Source organism: Mus caroli, unplaced genomic scaffold (assembly GCF_900094665.2).
Source record: "Mus caroli unplaced genomic scaffold, CAROLI_EIJ_v1.1 scaffold_12385_1, whole genome shotgun sequence".
Lineage (NCBI taxonomy): Eukaryota > Metazoa > Chordata > Mammalia > Rodentia > Muridae > Mus > Mus caroli.
In genome coordinates, this window is record NW_018388826.1 from 26,455 (window position 1) to 32,296 (window position 5,842).

Here is a 5,842-nt window from a genome sequence, read left to right on the forward strand (position 1 = left end):
TCTTGGTGAGGTGAACCACTTAAAAGCTGAAGTGTACTCACTCTGTGGGTAACAGGGCCAAGTGATAATATGTACATTTTGCAATACGACTTTACATAATCCTTTAAGTCAGCTTTATACAACACAGTATTGGTACTGGTTAGACAGATAAGTGGTAACTGTAGCTATGCCAGCTAATCTGTGTTTGATCCGCAAGTTGTGCATGGTAGAAGGAAAGACAAGACATTATGACGTGTACTTTTGAATTCCATATGTATGTTATACACTGTGTAGCAAAATATTAGATAGATAGATGTTGGGTGCTGTGCAAAGGAACAGCAAAACAATAAGAACTTATGGAATGTGGCCCAGCAGATAGCCCAAACATGGTGGGTGTGCCTGGGAGAGGCAGAGCCCCGAGGACTGTGTCCTGAGGATTTCATGCTGTTGTAGAGTTTCTCTCGACTGGCTGCCCTCAAGTCACATCCATCATAATCTATGGATTGTATGAAAATTTAATGGGGGTTCCAGCCCCTCACTTGGCAATATCATTGTCACCCACAGTGTTAGTTAGATCTAACTTTCTCAAGCATTGCAGCTGATGCAGATTAATACTTCAACCACGATCTTGGAAAGAATTACTACAAAAAACATGCCTTTTTTTTTTGGCAAAAGTCAGGCTGGTGTTCAGGTGATGATTATTTCCTTGTACCAAGTTCCCCCCTCTGATTCCTAATATGATTTAAGAAAAACATGGATAATGGGCAGATGTGCACCCTGAGGATACAAAGTAGAAAGGGATGATAGGTTTTTATATAAAAGTTTAGTTTTGTGATTCTTTTAAGATTTTTGAAGGATTAATTTTTGAGATAGATAAAAACTAATCCTTTCTGTATAACAGCAAATTTCAGTCTACCAGTAAGAGAAACTGGCTGAAAAGAAATTACCTTACTTGCTTACAACTTGTTTATCTATAACAAGTTTTTTAGTTAGAAATGTGTGTTGGTTCTTGGGAATAATATTGGATATTTTTAAACATAATTTATAAACAGCTCATCGTAAAGTATAGTGAGAAGATGATTTTCTTTATATATTCATAATTATTCACTAGAAGAAAATAGAAAGTAACCAGTATAATTTTATACTACTTGAAAGATTGTGCAGAGATATATAAGCAGTGTGAGAAAAATAAAGTTGGTGCTTTGCTCCATCCACCAAATGTGAGCATATCTGGAAAGTGATTGAAGCTTTGCACTGTCCAACAAATGTGTGTGTGAAAGCTTGCTTCTTCCACCATGTGTGTAAATGGGTCTTGCCTGCTTTATATGCCACCTAACCCACATCCCCTCCTTGGATCACTGAACACACTATCACAGCTATTCTTGGAAAGACAGACAGACAGCAAACACACAGAACCCTACTGAGCATGGCTTGAGNATGTATGAAACCACACACCTCCTCCAGTGACACCCTTCCTCCAACAAGGAAANACCTATTCCAACAAGGTTACACATCCTAATACTGTCTATGGGCCTATGGAAACCAATTACATTAAAACTACCACACCTACCTAGCTACATGCATACATATATTCATGCATGAGAGATAAACAGAGAAAGAGGGTAAGAGAAATAGAAAGAGAGAGAGTGATAGGTAGATGATAGAGAAATTGTTGCATATATATCTACATAAATACATTTGACCATTACTTCATCCATCCATAAATACATACATAGATGATGGATAGACGGACAATTAAATGTGATATTAATCTAAACATTAAAGACATGGTGCCCTTTACTTCACACACACACACACACACCCTGAGCATTGTTTACAATCCTCAATTAAGACATAACGGTTGACCCAGCCAGCTTTGATCTTCATAGTTCTAGCTAGACTGCAATATAGCTTACATATGTTAATAAACTAACAATTTTTCTTCTCTTTAGTCTTGCCAATTCACTACTTTCCCTGGTGCANAAAAATTGAGTGCTTGTTCTTTTTCCACTTTTGCATTATTTGCTGGTGTAATGTACTAAAATTCCAGTTTAAAAAATATTCAATATATATAACTGTGCATAAAAGATTTTTCTGGGATATGGCAGAAGTGCAAAGTTAAAAACAAAGTGAGATAAACAACAAGCTCCTTTCTAATTAACTCTTAAAACACAACTACTGTTTTTCTAGTGTCTGCCACACTAAAGAACTGTAGATCTCAAAAAAAAAAAAAAAAAGACTTCAAGGTTGGACATTCGAACTAAAAGACATATGCAAACAAACACACAAAACATACAATGTTCATTTGGTGTGCATAGATTTGATTAATATCTAGGATTTCCTTTGTTTCTGTATATTATGAGAGATTACATCCTAAAATCTCTTTCTCAAGCTTGTTCATTTCTTCAGTTACTACTATGTACAACCTGATACTCATAATCCACTAGATAGTAATGATACAAAAGGTATTTATTGTGCTGAAGATATTCAGTCATACCCNTCAGCTCCAAAATATATCTTTTAAAGACACATAGTAAGGAATGACCTTCCAAATAACCTCAAATGAAACTGTCATCTGGTGGAAAATAACACTGCACAGGAAGAAGTTTACACATAAAATTTATATTCATATGAATATTGGTCAAAATGATTACAATTGTAAAGTTGAATTACATAGTGGTATGTCTTTGTAACAATAGGAAAAATGATGTGCATACATTGTGTTTTCCAAAAAGAATAGGAAATGTAAATCATTTAAGCAGTGGGATGCTGGTTTCTAATGCCAGGAGATGACTAACATAGCAACAAACTAATAAAATATCCTCTTCAAACGTTAAAAGAAAACAGCAACAACAAGAAGAAGAGAACAACAATCACAAGGAACCATGTCATCTGTGGCATCTTCAGGGGGATGTGCAGCAATCTGAACATGGTTCCAAGGACGTTAGTAGATGTCTAGTACTTTGTCAGCCTGACAGATGGTTGTATTCAATCATCCATGTCTGTATACTAAGGTTGGGAACAATCCATCGATGATGAGTGCCCTAAAGATGATGAGTTCTACTCCCCACTTTCCTCGCTGCTCTGCAGACTCCAAACCTGAGGAGAGGAATGTTATATTGATGAGTATGAGAATGCTCAAAGTCTCTTTGTTTACATTGTGTAAATGTGACATCTCTTTGAGTGAAGTGTAAGACCTGCTTGGCCAGAAGGTACAACCAGAGGCCTGTTGAATAAAGATGCTACTATAGAGACCCCATGTAATGAGTAAGGGCTTTCTGAAGTACCCTTGGACAGAGGTGGAATTTTAAGATCCAATTATTCAGAAATGGCATGTAGGCACTATAGATGGCCTTACTGTCATACTGAGAACATCTCCAACACTAGTCAGAGATGTATGACTAGTGGTCAGAATTGAGTGGGTAATGGACATTGGGAAGAAATGAGACCCTATGAGCCATGAAAAATAGATAGGACCCCAAGGGTCAGAGGAGAAATACACGAGGGCATCTTTGTGTGAAATTAGAAATCTAAATCCCTTTGTACAGGTAAACTAGTATGTTTGGTTGGGTAGAGTTTAAATTTGCATGCTCTTTCCTTGACATGAGATCAAAGACCCAGCCTACCTCATGCAGTGGAACCCATTCCAGGTACTTCCTATCAGCTAGCAACTCCTCATCAGAGACTAGAGCAACTGTCCACTGTAGTTAATGTGGTACCGGATCAGGAAGCAGTCTGAGCACTCATCAAAAACCTGGCTGACAGTTCCATGCTAGTTCTTCTTCTCAGGCATATGTTCATCTACTGGGTCTAGGTATGAATGAATGGTGAGGAACACATCATTTTAGTTTCTGCCATGAGGGAATGAGCTTTTTTCTAGGCTGTACTTCTTAATGTTTTGCTCGGGTATTTTAAGCTTGGGTGGTCTGGAGGTCCATTTAGGAGTTAAAATTGGGGGAGGTGTCTAAGTCTCTGCATCAGAGGAGAACATTGCAAGGTCACTATTGGTCAGAAAGGCATATTTGATGACCACTTGGGGAAAATTAGATCTGAGGCCCCTAGTAACCCAGAGGCAGTAGATTGGAATCCCTTTGGTCAAAGCAGAAGGATCTGAGGCCCAATTAAATGGACTTAGTAAGTTTACTCCCACAGGGGCATATTTAGAATGTCGGAGAACTCTTTGGATATTGGTGGACTGTAGCTCTCTATTAGAACAGGGAGGGCTGGTAGATCCTTTGGTGAGAAGTGAGATATTTCAGGTATAGTCTAAAAGCCAATTCAGTAAAAGATATTATTTGGAATACTTTGGGTAAGGGGAGACATATCCAGTATCCCTATGTGCAGAAGAAGAATTGTTTCTGTCCGTCTCGGGATTGGTGATAGATCTAAGATTCTCTAAAATAGAAGGATGGCAATAGGAGCTTCATAGGATTGTATGGAATAGTTTTATCCTCTTATTCCTATGTCTGCAGCACTATTGAGCAGAAATTGAACACTGATTGATACCTTGAGAATGACAGGACATTCCAGGTACTTACTCCTTCATCAGCTCCAAACTTGAAATCACAATCAAGAATACACATCATCTGAATGTCCATGGTAGGCATGACAACAATCTTAGAAGTCTTCTAAGAGGGTATAATGTAGTAGTCTCTGGTTTAGTGTCTTCCTCAAATATATGTCCATCACACATTCCTCTACATGGAGGACAGGATGTCCCTGTCTAAGGGAACACAACAAAGACAGTAATCCGATTTACCCTTACCTTGATACTCTTCTGTTTGGGATCTCAGTCCAGAGTCTTCTGAAATCTCTTAGGTCAGAACAGTGCTTCACAGACCACGGAAATTAGAAGTTATAGGTAGGACATCCACTGTGAAGATGGTGAATCTGGGGGATTTCCTCAAACACACTGTGCTCCACACAGGTTGGAGCACTCTCTCTTGTGAATGTCTAAATCTTCCTAAGTAAGATGGGGGAGGAGCTTGGGCAGTTTTGCACAGAAGTAGGATGGTTGTGCCCTTCATCAAAGAGGTAATGTGGCAAACTTCATGAGAATAAGGGAGTTGAAGCACTCTGGTCATAAGCAGCATTTCTGTGACACTTTGCAAATGTGAAATTCTATATCTACTTGTCAGAGGGGTAAAATCTCTGGCTATTTTCAATAAATAAGAAATACCATTTCACATTGGAGAAAATGAAAATACCTTCTGGACCAGAGGAAGTTCCAGTATTGCTTGATCAGCTTCCAATTTTTTTTTTACAGAANTTAGAATATCCACATATTTTATGTGCTGTGTGGACAGCAGGCAGCAATTGTTTCAGAATTCCAACAGGATGGATGGTTACCTTTGGCCTATGAAGCCTTTAGTCAGATGACATAAGCGCAAGGCCACTTTTCTTGAATGGAGGAATGTCTCTGAATATTTGTAGCAGGAAGAAGTTTGGAAGTAATCTTAGACAGTTGGTATATAGCAGGCACACATAATCAATAAGACAAGATCTATTGACACTTTACAAGAGAGGGTAGGTATGAGTCTACCACGGAAAAAAAAAAGAAATATTTCAGTCCAATATGGGCATTAGGAGAAGGCTTTCTTGCCCAGTAGACAGAGGGGGAAGAGGAAATACTTATGAGTAGATGTGGTGTGTCTGAGGCTCCCATAGGCTGAGGGAGAGGCAGTGAAGCCCTGGTATGACAGGATGACATTTACAGACCTCTTAGACAGAAGGTGTGAATTTGAGAACCACTGGAACAAAAAGAGTCATTCTGGTGCCCCTTTCAAATGAGGAGTTCGATGTGAGACACAGTTAAATGGAATTTTTTGCCATCCAACAGATAGAGAATAATTTGGAATCCTTC

General features: G+C 38.6%; 1 long non-coding RNA gene across 1 annotated transcript; it reads right to left on the bottom strand.

Annotated features, from left to right (window-relative positions):
- Window positions 1-2,582: 2,582 nt before the first annotated feature.
- Window positions 2,583-5,827, bottom strand: LOC110287802. The gene is made up of 4 exons (XR_002377250.1): window positions 5,187-5,827; window positions 4,518-4,702; window positions 3,606-3,789; window positions 2,583-3,078 (listed from the first exon to the last, which is right to left on the bottom strand). It is a non-coding gene; the product is annotated as an uncharacterized LOC110287802 (long non-coding RNA).
- Window positions 5,828-5,842: the final 15 nt, after the last annotated feature.